Source organism: Sphaeramia orbicularis, chromosome 17 (genome assembly GCF_902148855.1).
Source record: "Sphaeramia orbicularis chromosome 17, fSphaOr1.1, whole genome shotgun sequence".
Taxonomy (NCBI): Eukaryota; Metazoa; Chordata; class Actinopteri; order Kurtiformes; family Apogonidae; genus Sphaeramia; species Sphaeramia orbicularis.
In genome coordinates, this window is record NC_043973.1 from 32,258,440 (window position 1) to 32,276,934 (window position 18,495).

The 18,495-nt window shown below is 31.3% G+C and overlaps 1 protein-coding gene across 4 annotated transcripts in view; it reads left to right on the forward strand.

Annotated features, from left to right (window-relative positions):
• LOC115438025 (homer protein homolog 3-like) overlaps positions 1-18,495 on the forward strand; it is a 64,375-nt gene that overhangs the window by 5,995 nt on the left and 39,885 nt on the right. The gene's annotated exons all lie outside the window — the stretch shown is intronic.

Sequence of the window (18,495 nt, forward strand, 5' to 3'; positions counted from 1 at the left end):
TAATGTAAAAAAACAAAACAAAACATTAAATTATGAAAATACTTAACTTTTATAAACTATCCAAAAAAAAAAAAAAAGAAAACCTGAAAAAATTGAAATTTAAATTAAAAAAACACAAGAAAATTTAGTGCAATTTTAACAATATTATTCCTCCACTTCTCATTTGTCCATGTGCATTATGGATCAGATCTACAAAGACTCTAAACACTGAGGAACTGGAAGAAAATTGTTAAAATTGTGCTGAATTTTCTTTAGTCATTCCAGGTTGTTCATATTTGTTCAGGTTATTCACATTTTAGTGTTACAGGATAGTTTGGAAATGGAAATATTTTCATAATTTAATGTTATTTTTTGCACTAAAACAATGAAAAAAAATTAAGTTGTTAATTTTAGATATTTTTTTTTTGGCTTAATTCAAGATTTTTTTACTTGAAAATTTTTTTTGGCTTAATTTAAGATTTTTTTTCACTTAATTTAAGATTTATTTTTTTTTACTTAACTGAAGATTTTTTTTTTGGTTTAATTCAAGATTTTTTGCTAAATTTGAGATTTTTTTTTTTTTTTTTTGGCTTAATTCAAGATTTTCCTTAATTCAAGCCAATGTTTTTTTGCTTAATTCAATCCAAGACTGTGGAATTTTTGCACTTTCAAAAACATCCCAGGGGCCAAACTGGACCCTTCGGTGGGCTGCATTTGGCCCCCGGGCCGCATGTTTGACACCCCTGATGTAGATGATGCATGAGCGTCCACTGCGTTGGTTGATATCCTCTTGAGATCCAGGAAAGTGAACATTTTTAGCTTTTTTTTTTTTACATTAAACAGTCATCTTGATTGGAAACTGCAAAATGCAAGAGTTTTTTCAGATACATTTTTAAAATTATTTTCATGTATTTATTTTTTTAATGGAATGTCCTTTGCAATGAACAGCATTTTTTTTTTTTTTATTATTAAAACTGTCAAACTTTAGTCCCCTACAGAGGACAAAAATGCATTGCTGGGTCTCAGGAGGATATGGAATTAAAACAACTAAACCCATGAATATACAAGAGAACAGCTGGAGAATATCTGTCCGCTATAGTGACCACTGTGCATGAAAGGGTTAAAGTCCTTGAAGGGGGAGGGGGGGATTTGTGTTGGGCACAGCTTTGCAGTCAGACGCATTGTGTAAAATTAACATCACACAAACATAAAGAGACATTTGACTGTACATTTAACACAGACAACAGTAAAACATGCAGGAGAGTGAGGAAACGATAGATTCAGGTGGTTTTATTCCAACACTGGAATCCTTACTTTTCAACCTAAAAGTAGTAAATAGCAGATATTGAAGATTTATTATGAATTTGTTGCTTAATTTGTCAGTACATTCTCATATAGGCTCTGCTAATGTAAAAGACAACCACCCTTTTCTAGCAGGGGGGTAAGAAAATATGGGTTCCACAAAATATCGCAATATTTCACTTCATGATACTGTATCGATATTAAAAAGTACTGTATCAATATTTTAAAGTATTTATTCAAATGCAGACATGGCAGAAGTTCATTTTTGTTTTTTGTTTTTTGTTCATCATGCTCTTTCATTTCTATATTCACATGGGTATTTTACTCTGTTTGTTTACTACAAACGTACTATTGTGATATCACAGGTCATACATGTAGTTTTTAAAAAATTTGATAACTGTTATTTCAAGCATCCTAAAAGCACTTTTTTTTGTCTGAAAGAGGAAAATGTATGTTTTTGTTTTTTTTTTATTGGGAATGCACAAAAATAATGTTCTGATGTCAGGTGATTCAGGGACTGAACACTGTATTCTTTTCGCAATAGAATACGAACATTTAAGCAGGATCTGAAACTGTAACATCAGTAAAACGTTATTTATTTGTGTTTTTGTACTGGTAAAGCCGCATGTTAAAACTTTATTTATCCAAATGCTACACTGTAAGTTTTTCCAGGAATGAATCTTTTTAAAAAAACAAAACAAAAAATATCGCCTTGTTAACAGTATTGTGATATATTGCGATAAATTGTATTGTAATCCTAGTATTGTGATTTGTATCGTATCAACAGATTCTTGCCGATACACAGCCCTATTTTCTAGTATTGTTACCTCCGCCAGGAGGTATTGTGATCACTTTGCTTTGTGTGTTTGTTTGTTTGTTTGTTTGTTTGTTTGTTTGTTTGTTAGCAAGATAACTCAAAAAGTTATGGACAGATTTTCATGAAATTTTCAGGAAATGTTGATACTGGCACAAGGTGGACTAACAGCATCAGAATGAACACAAATGAAGGAAAAAATGAACAAAATGCACAAAAATGAAGAAAATACAAAAATTAAATGAACACAAATGAAGAAATTAATGAACAAAATGCACAAAAATAAAGAAAATATAAAGATTAAATGAACACAAATGAAGGAAATAATGAACAAAATGCACAAAAATGAAGAAAATACAAAAATTAAATGAACACAAATGAAGGAAAAAATGAACAAAATGCACAAAAATGAAGAAAATATAAAAATTCAATGAACACAAATGAAGAAATTAATGAACAAAATGCACAAAAATAAAGAAAATATAAAAATTAAATGAACACAAATGAAGGAAATAATGAACAAAATGCACAAAAATGACAAAAATACAAAAATTAAATGAACACAAATGAAGAAAATAATGAACAAAATGCACAAAAATGAAGAAAATATAAAAATATAATGAATACAAATGAAGGAAATAATGAACAAAATGCACAAAAATGAAGAAAATACAAAAATTAAATGAACACAAATGAAGGAAAAAATGAACAAAATGCACAAAAATGAAGAAAATACAAAATTAAATGAACACAAATGAAGAAATTGATGAACAAAATGCACAAAAATAAAGAAAATATAAATACTGAACAAAATTAAGTAAAATGAATATAAAAACACAATGAAGAAAAATTAAGAAAATAATGAAGAAAATGACCAAAAATGAAGAAAATATTGAACAAAGTGAACAAAAATGAATATAAAACAAAATGAAGAAAAATTATGAAAATAATGAAGAAAATGAAGAAAAATATAAAAGCAAAATGACCAAAAATGAAGAAAATATTGAACAAAAATGAATATAAAACATTATGAAGAAAATAATGTACAAAATGAGGAAAAATGAAGAAAATATAAAAACAAAATGAAGAAAAATGAAGAAAATATTGAACAAAATGGGGGGGGGGGGGGTGTCAGATCTGTCTTGGTGGGGGTCTGCGCTCTCTGAGTCCTTCTCTTGTTTTTCAGTGTGACAGCTGTGGTCCACCACAGACAGTTGTGTTGGCCGCCTGCTTCAAACATGTATCATTCTTCCGTCTTGTCTTGTAGATGGATTATTTCTAACCATATGGTTGCAGGTCTCCACATTCTATCTTCTAGGATTGAGAAACGCAACAGAAAATGTGTCTGTGCATTGATTTCAGATGTGTCCTTCTAATGTTAAACAGCTGCATATAGGATTTAGATAAGTCGGCTAAGTTGGCGGCAGGAGAAACTGTGATTACTATAGATTGTGGTAGGAATTAGTGGGGTTATTTAGCCTGAGGTGCAGCCCAGACCTCTGTCCAATCACTATCAGGCTTTATTACGCTTACAGACCCCCATTAAATCCTGTAGACCACATCCATCTGCTGGGGATGAAGATCTGTGAGAAAAGAGGCTGCTATGGAGCTAGAAACAGGAGCACATTTATGACACTTTAGTCTGTTATGGCGGTGCTATATGTCCAACTTGTCATATGGTACATGTTCAGATAGTAATCATGATACTGCGCATTATCTGTAAATTAAATGAATAGTCAGTATAAACTCACCTCATATAAATGTACATTGTCAACACTATGTATCCAGTCTGTATCACTGAATGAATAAAGCATAAATTAAAACTAAAAGTCATTGTTTACACACATGTATTCTGGTATCATCAAGTTTTCCTCTTTAATCAACAGACATCTGGTCAAATAACACTATTTTAACCCTTTCATGCATGAATTATGAGAGCCTTAATCAAGTTTTTTTTTTTCCTGAATGTTTTAATTCCTCTAGGCATTAAAAAAACAAAGCGATTGATTTTTTTTATTTTTTATGAACCTATTTGAGTTGCAAAACGGTCCACTCAACTGGACACCATGCATTTAATTTTTGAAGCAAAGAAACATATTTACTGATATACTGTGTTAAAACTATGAAATATATATATATATATATATATATATATATATATATATATATTTTTTTTTTTTTTTTTTTTTTTAACACAGCTAATCTGACATTTTCTCACATTTTAACATACTCTAATACTAGTCACTACTCACTTCATGGAGATATTATACAAAAAAAAAAAAAAAAAAAGACTTAAAAAACAAAAAAACAAAACTGTTAATTACAGTCTAATAACAATAACAAGCAATTGATTTACACTCAAACAAGTTACTGCAGATCAGGTTTATCTAAAACAATGAATGTCAGTGTATGGGATGGTGCATAAGTGTCCACTGTGTTGGCTGATATGGAACTAAAAACAAAACCCATGAATATACAAGAGAACAGGCTGTTGTCTTGTATATTCATGGGTTTTGTTGTTTTAGTTCTATATCAGCCAACACAGTGGACACTTATGCATCATCCCATACACTGTAATTCATACCATTACTGTAACAACGCTGTTCTTGATGAACCTGATCTACAGTAATATGTTTAAGTGTAAATCAAGTGCTTGTTATTGTTATAAGTCTGTAATTGACAGTTTGGGGTTTTTGTTTTTTTTTAATCTTTTTTTTTTTTTTAATGTAGAAATGATAAGTTACAACTCAAAAATCACCAAATTCACCCAAAAATTACCCTAAAACCAACTAAAAATTACTCAAAAAACACTTAAAAACCACCCAAAAAGTACCCAAAAAACACCCAAAAACCACGCAAACACCACCTAAAAATCACCTGAAAATTCCCCCCAAAAAACCAACTAAAAACCACCCAAAAATCACCCAAGAAACACCTAAAAACCACGTAAAAACCACCTAAAAATCACCCAAAAACAACCCCAAAACCGCCTAAACAGTCAAAAACCACTTAAAAATCACCCAAAAATTACCCAAAACCCACCTAAAAATCACCCAAAAAACACCTAAAAACCCACCTAAAAATCACCCAAAAATTAACCAAAAAAAAAACCACCTAAAAATCACCCCAAAATGACCCCAAAACCACCTAAAAATTTGTCAAAAATCATTTAAAAATCACCCCAAAATGACCCCAAAACCACCAAAAATCACCCAAAAATTTGCCATGCCAAAATCAACTACAATATGTGCGAGGGGTGGGGTTTGTTGTGCCTGGAACCACTTGTTTTTGTGTTTCCAATAGCACAATATGAAACATTTTTCTATCTTCACATGATGCATCATCATGTCACACAGCCCCATAGTTTATTCAAATAATTTACACACAGGAAAGTGCAACCTTGAGCACAAAAACACACTGTTATGATCGATGTGCTCAGTAGTCTACACCAGGGCTCTCAAACTCATGTTCTTTCAGGGGCCACATTCAGCCTGATTTAATCTGCAGTGGGCCGGACCAGAAAAATAATAACATAATAACCTATAAATAATGACAACTCCAAATTTTTGTCTCTGTTTTACTGCAAAAAACCCCATTCAATTATGAAAATACTTACTTTTATAAACGAGCCAAACAAAAGATGTGAATAACCTGAAAAAACTGAAATTTCTTAAGAAAAATAAGAGCAATTTTATCAATATTCTGCCTCAACTTATCATTTCTCCATGTGCATTATGAATTGAATCCACAAAGACACTAAAAACTGAGGAACAGGAAGAAAAGAGCTCAAATTGTGCTTAATTTTCCTTAGACATTTCAGGTTGTTCATATTTGTTCAGATTATTCACATTTTATTGTTTCAGGATAGTTTGTAAATGTAAGTATTTTCATAATTGAATGTTATTTTTTGCACTAAAACAAAGAAAAAAATTGAAGTTAACTGAAGATTTTTTGCTAAAATTGAGACTTAATTCAAGCTAATTTTTTATTTATTTATTTATTTATTTATTTGCTTAATTCAGTTCAAGACTGTGGAATTTTTGCACTTGGCAAATTCATCCCACGGTCCGCATTGGAACCTTTGGTGGGCCACATTTGGCCCTTGGGCCGCATGTTTGAGACCCCTGGTCTATACTGAGTAACGCATCCCCATCACTAGAGGCTGGAGAAGCAAAGCTGAAAATCTATAGCGCTAAGAAATTTAAATTATTCTGACAGAAAAATGTGAAATTTTTAATTGTTGATGTTTCTGAAATCAGAATTTGAAACTTTTAGTTGTATTAATATCTTTGCATTTTTTGGACTAAAATGTAATTTAGGGTTGTGGTAAGTTATAGCTGATTTTTTTTCAAATAATTAATCCCTGAAACGCTGTCTCATTAATTCCTAAACAGACTAATGGGTAGTTGCAGACCTACATTATGCTGGGATCCATCCCATTAGATAGAGGGTATGCAGTAAGAGAGCACAGACACCAGACCTCAGGCAAGGTCACAGCACAGCAAGGACTTTATAATTGAGTGTGTGCCCTTTCCACTCTTTTCCACCGCCTGTGTGCAAAGTCTCATAATGTAAAGATCTATATTGGCTGAACTTTTACTTGTGTAGATGAAGATCCAGCTGACACCTACCAAATGCAGAGGATTTTGTGTAGACGTAGGTGACTTTTCTCAATCTATCAACCATGGTGACAGGAAAAGTCATCTGTGTCATTTAACGTGGCTGATTGAATCCCAGATCAGCTCCTTTCACTCACACTCAGAAAACTGGTGACCAACAGTAACAACAGTACAATCACATCAGGTCAAACTGCAACTGGTTCCAACTGGTGACACTAATGCACCATAATGCTGTTTTTCTGCCATAATACGATAATGTAGAACAAGGGTGTCAAACTGATTTTAGTTCAGGGGCCAGATTCAGCTAAATTTGATCTGCAGTGGGCTGAACCAGAAAAATAATAACATAATAATATATAAATAATGACAACTCCAAATTTTTGTCTTTGTTTTAGTGTAAAAAAACCCCATTAAATTATAAAAATACTTACGTTTATAAACTATCCAAACAAAAGAAAAAAAAAAACCAAAAACTAAAAAAACTGAAATTTAAATGAAAAACGTAAGAAAATTTTGTGCAATTTTAACAATATTATTCCTCAACTTCTCATTTGTCCATGTGCATCATGGATCAGATCTACAAAGACACTAAACACTGAGGAACAGGAAGAAAATAGTTCAAATTGTGCTGAATTTTCTTTAGACATTTCAGGTTGTTCATATTTGTTCAGGTTATTCACATTTTAGTGTTACAGGATAGTTTGTAAATGTAAAGATTTTCATAATTTAATGTTATTTTTTGCACTAAAACAAAGAAAAAAAAAATTAAGTTGTTAATTCTAGATTTTTTTTTTGGCTTAGTTGAAGATTTTTTGTTTTTTTTTACTTGACGATTTTTTTTTTTTGCTTAATTCAAGATTTTTTTTTTTTTTAACTTAATTGAAGATTTTTTTTGTGGCTTAATTCAAGATTTTTTTACTTAATTGAAGATTTTTTTTTGTTTAATTCAAGATTTTTTTACTTAATTGAATTTTTTTTTTTGCTTAATTCAAAATTTTTTTTTTGCTTAATTGAAGATTTTTTTGGGGGTTAATTCAAGATTTTTTTTACTTAATTGAAGATTTTTTTTTTGCCTAATTCAAAAATTTTTTTTTTTGCTTAATTGAAGATTTTTTGGGGGTTAATTCAAGATTTTTTTGCTAAATTTGAGAATTTGTTGGGTTTTTTTTTTTTGCTTAATTGAAGATTTTTTTTTACCTAATTGAAGATTTTTTTTTTTTTTTTTTGGCTTAATTCAAGATTTTTTCCTTAATTCAAGCTAAATTTTTTTGCTTAATGGCATGTAATATACAAAACAAACACGTCAGTCAGTAGTAAAGGTCAATGTCCTGTCCTGGTTGTGTAAATGTGTAAATAACAGTAAAGTTATAGAAAATCAAAGTATAAATCCCAGGCTTCAGATCAGTGTAAATTCAACCACGGAGAACGAATCTGTGATGAGGAGTTGTTCACAGTGTGGGTTTTTATTGAGTTTTTACACCGTTTCTGTTTCATGTTGGGATCTTCTACAGAAACCGACTCTCAGAGGCAGCATTATTGGATTTGTGTGTCACTAATGGGGTCAGATATAAATGTACAATGACTGGCCAAAAGAATACAGTTCTGTTGGGAACAGCTGCAGCAATTTCCTCCACTGCAGGAGAACTGCTGTCCTGATTTTTTTTTTTTTTTTTTTTTTTGACCATTTATGTTGCCACCAGTTTTTGGCTACATTTTGGTGAAATGGAGGAAGCAGCTAAGGAGAGGATGGAAAACAGGAGCGTCTTATTGTTGTATTTTGTATGATTGTATAATTGTAAGTCTTTAAGTGGTAATATTGTCTGAAGATGATTTTATAAGACATTTATGTGTGGAAATGTCATATCTGTCCTAGCTATTACTCTAATATGTTCATATTTAAGTCATAAAATACAGTCAGCAGTGAACAAAGTCTGCTAATCTAATTACTTTATATCCAGTTTTATTTACATGATTACTGTAGGAATACGAGTGCTCATTACACGAATAATATCAGAGGAAAGATGAAAACAACAAATAATGCTTTTATACTTTTCCTCAAGTCAGATTTTTTTTGTGAGATAACTGATGATTGAAACAATCGTGTATTATTTTTGAAATGATTATGTATTATTATTACAATAATACCATGTGCAAAGCAGGGATCTGCATGAATAATCAGTTCATTCAATTCATTTTTATTTGGGGAGGGAGTGGAAGGTGATTTGTTTTTTTTGTTTTTTTACCTTATAGAGACACAGAACTAATGTTTATGGCACTTATTCTGCATGAATGCTGCAAACACTGAGCCTAAAAAAGTGTTTCAAATGTTTTAGTATACACTGTTGCCCATAAAGCTGGAGGCATTTATTTTTTCAGACACATTGCTCTTTTTATTCCTATGGGTGCTTCTATGAAACTGGTCCTAAAAACGCGACATGGGGCTAAAAATTCAAACCAGATGTAGACTAATATTGACCCTTTCATGCACTAATTATGTGAAATTCAGTCAAGATATTTTTCTGCAGTGTTTTTATTCCTCTTTAGACATAAAAAAAAAAAAAAAGTTACAAAATTTTCCACTCAGCTGGACACCATGTACTTAATTTTTGAAGCAAAGAAACATGTATTTAAAATCTAATATCAGAAAATGATATTAAACTATGCAATAAAAACATTTTTAATGCTGCTAATCAGATGTTTTCTCACATTTGAACATACTCTAATACTAGTTATTATTCACTGCATGGAGATGATATGCAAAAAAAAACAAAAACAAAAGTTAAAAAAATACGTGTCAATTACAGTCTAATAACAATTAGCAACTGATTTCACTAAAACATGTCACTGCAGATCAGGTTTATCAAGAACATCAAAGTTACAGTAATGGTCTGAATGTCAGTGTATTATGGGATGGTGCATAAGTTTCCACTGTGTTGGCTGATATGGAACTAAAACAACCAAAACCCTGAATATACAAGAGAACAGCTGGAGAAGAACTGTCCACTGGAGTGACCACTGTGCATGAAAGGGTTAAGAAGCAGTTTGGAAGCACTTTGAGTCTATTTTAAAAATAAATAAACTGAGATAGAAGAGGAACTATTTTTCAGACAAAACACATTTTTATATTATTTTTATACAAAAATCCACATGTAACACGGTAAAAAGGACACAAAATTGCACACTACTCTTTATTCTCTCACAGGTACATTTTTGGAATTGAACTAATTATGCAAGGCAGAGTGTTTCACATAAATGACTGTTTCAAAATCACTCACGATTTATGTGTTTAAATGGGCAGGTTCCGCATGTAACGCGAGTGGACACAATGGGTTACACGCAAAACCTGGAATGAGACTGAGATTTATGAAAGCCCGCATGTCTGAATTAGAAAAACCACTAGGATCTTCAAATTTAATACAATGTCTTTATTTGTAGTGGTATATAAGATCATTTCAAGCCATATTTACCTCTGCGCTCTCCGAGTGCTTCTAGTTTTTTTTTGCATTTATCTGAGGTCATCATTAGGTACATCCTGGGGGGAAATATGTCTAAATTTCTCTTTTATTATTGGGTCTAAAAAAGTTGGCAAAGTGCCAGGTACCAAAATGAACCCAGTTTCATAGAAGCACCCATATATACTGTATATATGAGTGCTTCTCACTCTCACTGCTCAGATGGAAGGAGAACAGGTCCAGAAGAGGGAGAAGGATTCACAAATCAATGCTGAGGACACAGATCAATACAACTGCAATGGCAAAGTACAAGTAAAATACTACACTACTAAGTACCTTTGCTCAAACACTGCAATTTGGGTACTTTACATGAGTATTTCCATTTTAAGATCGTTTGTACTTCTGTTCTTTTCTCCCCTGGTAGATAATCATTTTAACCCATAAGGACCCAGTGTGACTTTTGTGTCAGTTCTCAAATGATTTTCTCTCTCTATTCAACCTTTCCTGAGTGATTTATCACCATATATTATAATATTATCCTCTGAATTTTGCATGTTTTCCAGTAAAAATCATCTATTTTCCTGTGTTTAATTCACTGATCATGTAGATGTTCATAAAAGCTCAGAGTAAAGTCAAAACAGAAAAAAATGTAGAAAAAGTGACTTAAAAGCACAATATATCATTCACTGAACATAAACCCAGTGTGTCCATTCTCCATCCACTATCATTGATCCAACTCCATAAATATACTGTATATACAGGGTGGGGAAGCAAAATTTACAATATTTTGAGGCAGGGATTGAAAGACAGTGTATGACCAATTAGTTTATTGAAAGTCATGAGAATTTATTTGCCACAAGAAAATGTACATAATAGAAAATGTTTTTATTCTATGTGTCCTCCTTCTTTCTCAATAACTGCCTTCACACGCTTCCTGAAACTTGCGCAAGTGTTTCTCAAATATTCGGGTGACAACTTCTCCCATTCTTCTTTAATAGTATCTTCCAGACTTTCTCGTAATAGTTTTGCTCATAGTCATTCTCTTCTTTACATTATAAACAGTCTTTATGGACACTCCAACTATTTTTGAAATCTCCTTTGGTGTGACGAGTGCATTCAGCAAATCACACACTCTTTGACGTTTGCTTTCCTGATTACTCATATGGGCAAAAGTTTCTGAAAAGGTATGGATAATAGTGTTAGGTATGATTATGACATCAATATATGTTTGGGTTCAAAACAACTGATGTAGTGCCTGCTGAGAAAAAACAACTAAATGTTCATTGTAAATTTTGCTTCCCCACCCTGTATGTATAAAATCACTATTGATTACATACTGAGTGCCAGTTTCACTTTTTCTATCAGGATTAAGTCACATTGTCACAATTATTTAATGAGAAGAGGTAAAAATATTCTATTGATTGGATTATTTGATATCTTATGATAATTAATTCCCCAGTGTGAAGTTTAAAGGGATAATCACTGTTTTTTACTGACACTGTTAATAACTCATAGACGTCTGAAATGTGACAATCACAAAAATGTTGGAAAAACTCTTCATCTTCAATAGTGTGTTTCACAATTTGGTTAAACTATGGAAAAAAAAAAATCCTCCTGGGAGTCAAAGTCTATTTGCCTTGAGATGTAGATGGACTGGTGACATGTCCAGAGTGGGATCAGGTCCAGCCCCCTCTAAAGAGGATTAAACGGTTACAGAGAATGAATGAATGAATGAGATGTAGTGGAATAGGAGTACACATAAAGAGCTGAATGTCTGTCTTGCTATAAATCCAGAATACAAATATAAGGTAAGAGACCAACATAAATAGAATTCTTATTTTTTTCTGATACTAATTTTATGGTGGCATCAGTCCTGTTGGTTTTTGTAGAAAGCACTCTGTGGCACACACACTGTATATTTTCATTAACCTATACAGACCCAAAGATCCACTGTCGACCAAAACCATCTAATGCAGTGTTTTTCAACCTTGGGGTCAAGACCCCACATGGGATCACCTGGAATTCAAATGGGGTCTCCTGAAATTTCTAGTAATTGATAAAAAATTAAAACTTACTAATAAAAATTTACATTACATAGCCTAAATGTTGCCTAAAATTAATGTTTATTTGCAACATGTTATAACAAACTATTACACGATCAAAAACAAATTAATTTTAGCAAATAAAATGTCTCTGTTTTGAATGTCTGGGGTCGCCAGAAATTTCTAATAATTTATTTTTTAAAAATGTAAAAATTAAAACTTACTATTAAAAATTTACGTTATATAGTCTAAATGTTGCCTAAAATTAACATTTATTTGCAACATATTAGAGCAAACTATTACATGATCAAAAACAAATTAATATTAGCCAAAAAAATGTCTCTGTTCTGAATGTCTGGGGTCGCCAGAAATTTGTGATGTTAAAATGGGGTCACGAGCCAAAAACGGTTGGGAACCACTGCTCTACTGATCTAAATGGTTGATCCACTGATTCTATCAATCCATATAAATGATTGGTGTAAAATACAGTTTATCATCTTTTCATGGTCATCAGATATGACCCATTTGGACGTTCAAAGGCTCCGTAGTTACCGTGGAAACACCATCATCTTCTACAACATTGATTCACCAGTAAAACCCATGGAGTTGGATCAGTGACAGTGGATGGACACACTGGTTTATGTTCAGTTAATGATAGATTGTACTTTTAAGTCACTTTTTCTTCATTTTTTTCTGTTTTGATATAATAACCTTTGGCTTTACTCTGAGCTTTTATGAACATCTACATCAGAGGTATCAAACATGCGGCCTGGGGGCCAAATCCGGCCCGCCAAAGGGTCCAATCTGGCCTGTGGGATGAATTTGTGAAATACAAAAATTACACTGAAGATATTATCAATCAATGGTGTCAAAGTAATTTTAGGTCAATTCAATCTAAAGTGGGTCAGACCAGTAAAATACTATCATAATCATAAAACCCACAAATTTCTCGCTTTGTTTTAGTGCAAAAAAAGTAAAATTATAGAAAAATGTTTCCATTTACAGACTAGCCTTTTACAAAAAAAATGTAAAAACTTGAACAAATATGAACAACCTGAAATGTCTTAAGAGTAATTGTACCAATATTCTGTCTGTTATTAAATGTTTTATGTATTTGTAGATCCACTGTGATCTGTACGTTGTAATGAACATGTGAAAATGAGAAGCTAAGGCCAAATAATGGCATAAATTGTTAAAATTGCACTTTTTTTCTTAATAAATTTCATGTTGGTCATGATTGTTCATGTTTTTCCACAATTTTTAAGGGATAGTTTGTACATGTAAAAATTTTGATAATATAATTTTACTTTTGTCACTCCAAAACATAGAAATTAGACATACAAATTTTGGAATTGATATTATTTATGTATTATTATGTTATTATTTGAATGATCCGGCCCCCTGCAGGTCATATTGGGCTGTATGTGGAACTGAACTAACATGAGTTTGACACCCCTGAGCTACATGATCAGTGAATTAACCCTTTCATGCATGAATTATGAAAACCTTAGTCAAGATTTTTTTCCTGAGTGTTTTTATTCCTCTTTAGGCTTGGAAAAAAAAACAAAAAAACAATGTGATTGAAATTTTTTTAATGAACCTATTTTTTATGGAGTTACAAAAATGTCTGCTCAGCTGGACACCATGCATTTAATTTATGAAGCAACAAAACATGTAGTTACTGATATACTGTGTGAAAACTATGAAATAAAAACATTTTTAATGCTGCTAATCTTATTTTTTCTCCTATATTAACATACTCTAATACTACACTGTAAGCCCAGAATTTGCATTTACTAAAATGCTTTAATTACAATGCACTTAAATGATTTAAATTTTATGATGTTACTATAAAATGTTCAGTATATTCTACTAATTTGTAGACATAGTTAAAAGTACGAAAAAGTTTAAGTTGAATGGAATTAAATCACTAAGTTTTAGTCATGACCACACCTTTTTATCTTTGCATTGCATCGTGAGTATTGGGCATGTTGTTGAAAATGTGTTATTTTTCGGTGCAGGGGTTCAGTGGGGTTGTGGTGTTAGTGTTAATTTGGATTTAATGTGTGTATGGCAGTGTTTATTGGCCTTTTTGTGTTTGTTTTTGTATTTTTGTGCAGCTGCACCATGAGTCAGAGCCAGAGGAAGAACAATAGCTTTCCTGTTCGTCTATACTTGTTATTGTACATTGGACATCATAAAGTCTTGTTAAATTAAAAGCACTTCCTGTACTGGTAAATAGCATTGAACTAATTTCCAATCATGCAAAAATATATTAAACTGAATAATTTCATAACTATTCAGGACAGGAATAAGATTATGAGTTTGATTAAGTAAAAAAAAAAACATTGTTTAATCAATGATAAATTAATCTGGTTGCAATTGAGAAAATTAGTCAGTGTAACCTAAAATGCTGAGTTGAATGGTTGGATAGTGGGGTTGATTTTACAACAGATTTAAAGTACAAATAACTTGTCTTTTAGTGTTTTCTACTTAATAGTTTAAGTTCAATACTTTTAGCATTAAAGTTGCACCTACTTAAACCAATTGATTAGTCGATCATTACTCAAATCATTTAAGTGCAATCACTTGCCTCAAATTTTTTGAGTAAACTCTGCTTATCCGGGCTTACAGTGTAGTTATTGCTCATTTCATGGAGATAATATGCAAAAACCCCCCAAAACATTTTGCTTAAATAATAAACTTTTAATTACAGTCTAATAACAATCAGCACTTGATTTACACTCAAACATGTTAGTGCAGATCAGGTTTATCTAGAACAGCAAAGTTACAGTAATGGTATGAGTTACAGTGTATGAGATGATGCATAAGTGTCCACTGTGTTGGTTGATATGGAACTAAAACAACAAAATCCATGAAAATACCAGAGAACAGCTGGAGAAGAACTGTCCTCTGTAATGACCACTATGCATGAAAGGGTTAGACATAGGAAAATAGGCAATTTTGACTGGAAAACATGCAATATTCAGAGGATAATATTATAATATATGGTGATAAATCACTTAGGAAAGGATGAATAGAGAGAAAAATTCATTTGGGAACTGACACAGAAGTCACACTGGGTCCTTATGGGTTAAAATGATTATCTACCTGGGGAGAAAAGAATAGAAGTACAAACTATGTTAAAATGGAAATACTCAAGTAAAGTACCCAAATTGCAGTGTTTGAGCAAAGGTACTCAGTAGTGTAGTATTTTACTTGTACTTTGCCATTGCAGTTGTATTGATCTGTGTCCTCAGCATTAATCTGTGAATCCTTCTCCCTCTTCTGGACCTGTTCTCCTTCTATCTGAGCAGTGAGAGTGAGTTAAAAACAGAAGAAGACCTTTTACAGTCTTGTTATTCATACCACGTGCCGGTGGCTAAACTCTTCCCAAACAGACGTGACTTTGTAGCTTTGATATATTTACCTCGTATCCAGGAAACGTCCGTGCAAATACTGGCATGAGATGAGCAGAGGGTGGAGAGGGTTCAGGGTTTTAGTCCACATCACACTGTTTGCCAGCTAAGTATGGCTTAGGAATGACGCAGGAAAAAGTGTGGACCAGAGCCAAAGGACCAGTCCAGATTCCAACATCTGTCTGTGACCGCCTCAGACTATATGGAAATCATACAAATATACAGGAGGGAAAGGGGGAAATCTGCATGGGGAAATACTGTTAGCAAAAATGGAGAAACAGTTAACAAAGTCTGCATGTTTAAGTGGAGGAAAATGTCTAAAAGTTCAAATGACTTATGTTTGAACCCTTTTAAGACAGGCCACCAAGGTGTCTGCAGGTTTTCCTTGAAAGAAGTGTCAGAAAATGTCTTTTTTGCCAATTCTTTTACACCTTTGTTTTTAAGAAGAACTTAACTTTCAATATCTGGACATGAATTATCACTATTATAAAGAATACTTGTTTTTAATTGTACAGCTTTTTATGTTTTAATCTATTCTTGTATTTTATTGTTTTATGTTGGCTTTATCTATTCTTCTGTATTTTTATCTATTTATTTATTTTTCATTTTTCAATTTTTTATTTTATTTTTACAGTTGTTCTATGTCTTTTAATCGATTCTTGTATTTTACTCCGTTATTTTGGTTTTTATTTATTTATTTTCATTTTTACATTTTTTATTTTATTTTTACAGTTCTGTCTTTTACTCTTTTATTTTGTTTTTTATTTATTTATTTATTTATTATTTATTATTTATTTATTTATTTGTTTATTTTATTTTTACAGTTGTTTTATGTCTTATAATCTATTCTTGTATTTTACTCTGTTATTTTGGTTTTATTTTTTTTTATCTATTTTTTTTTTTTTTTTTAATTTTTAATTTTATTTGTACAGTTCTGTCTTTTAATCTATACTTGTATTTTACTCTATTTTGTTTTTTATTAATTTATTTATTTTAATTTTTACATTTTTAATTTTATTTTTACAGTTCTGTCTTTTAATCTGTTCTTGTATTTTACTCTGTTATTTTGGTTTTTATTTATTTTATTTATTTATTTTTTTTTTTTTCATTTTTAAATTTTTTATTTTATTTTTACACTTCTGTCTTTTACTCTTTGATTTTGGTTTTTATTTTTTTATCTATGTATTTTTTTATTTTTAAATTTTTTATTTTATTTTTACAGTTCTGTCTTTTAATCTATTGTATTTTACTCTGTTATTTTGGTTTTTATTTATTTTTCTGTACAGCACTTTGGTCCACTGCAGTTGTTTTAAAGTGTTTTACAAATAAAGTTGGATTGGATAATAAATGCTTAAAACGGTGTGTTTTAGCCAAAAAGACAAAAACGGACTTGAAGTTTTTAGCATATTTATTATCAGAACAAACTGTAAATGTCCATAATGAAATGTTTTGAGGTTGCAGAAATAAACTTTCAACTATTTTACATGTGCTCAAACATGCTTTTTGGTTTTACACATTCAGTATCCATATTATGGCTTCATATTTTTAGTTATTTCCAGGTTTTATTTAGCCTGTGTGGAGGTCTCTGAAAAAGTTCCTTTCTACTTGTAATAGAGTCTCACATTGCTGCTGTAAAATGTTATATAGTCACAGAAAGCTCAAGGTTTCAGCTTTCTCATGCCTTTTGAATTTTGTGGACAGTACAAACAGTTCAGGAATTACAGTCGTTTCAGTGCTGTAAAGTGTAAAATACAACACTGGTGACACTGCCATTGGTAAGTCACAGACTAATTAAACTGTCAGAATAATAGATTAATCCAAAGTCTTGTACAAGCAACACAAGTCAGATTCAACGTGCATCTTCCATACACAGAGAACAGACGGCATCATGATCACTTTGTGAAAACTATAATCATGAGTTTTCATAAAGTGTTCAAAAGCCTGTAGAAAAATGTTCATGTCATTCACACTTATCTACTGTAGTGACAACACAAACTGAATAACTTGCACTGTGTATAAAACTCAGACTAATTTGCACTATTATAATTAGGGATGTAACAACATGAAAATTTCATATCACGATTATTGTGACCAAAATTATCACGGTTATCATTATTATAACGATATTGTTGAAATTGTGCTCAAAATGTTCAAAAAGTACTAATACACAAACTGAAATAATTTAACCAAGTTGTATCTTGAAAACAAACCCAACAACAATAAAAAAACAAATAAAATAAAATAATTGCACAATGTACCTTCTGTTGCAGAAACATTCAAATATTAACCCTTAGTGGTCTGAACCTATTTTGTCCATTTTTCAGTACTTTTGATTTTGCCTTTATATACTATATAAACAAATGTTTACTATACCCATGTTTGGGATCTGTTTTTTTTCAGCACAACTTCATTTATATCATCTGCTTATTATTGTTTTCACTTTAACCTACTATATCAACACAAAAGGCCAGAAAACACACACAAAAAATAAAATAAAATCCGATTTGAAAAATGTATATAATTTATTGCATAAATAGCACATAGATGCTTAATGAACCTTTTCAAAGACTTTAAAAGTGAAAACTAGTTCCAAATATTAGGTTTATACAATTAAAATTGTACTAAATTAAAACTATACTCAAATATTTGACATAAAAGCAGATCTTTACATAAGTTTTTTTCCCCTAAAAGTGCGTTAATCAAACACGGTTATCATGATAATTAGAATTTAAACGATAATACTAACCGTCTGCAATTTTACCGCGGTTTATCGTTATACCGGTAATCGTTACATCCCTAATTATAATATATACATAAACATATATTTTTTAAATAGATCAGATCCCTGCACACATCCACTTGCTGTAT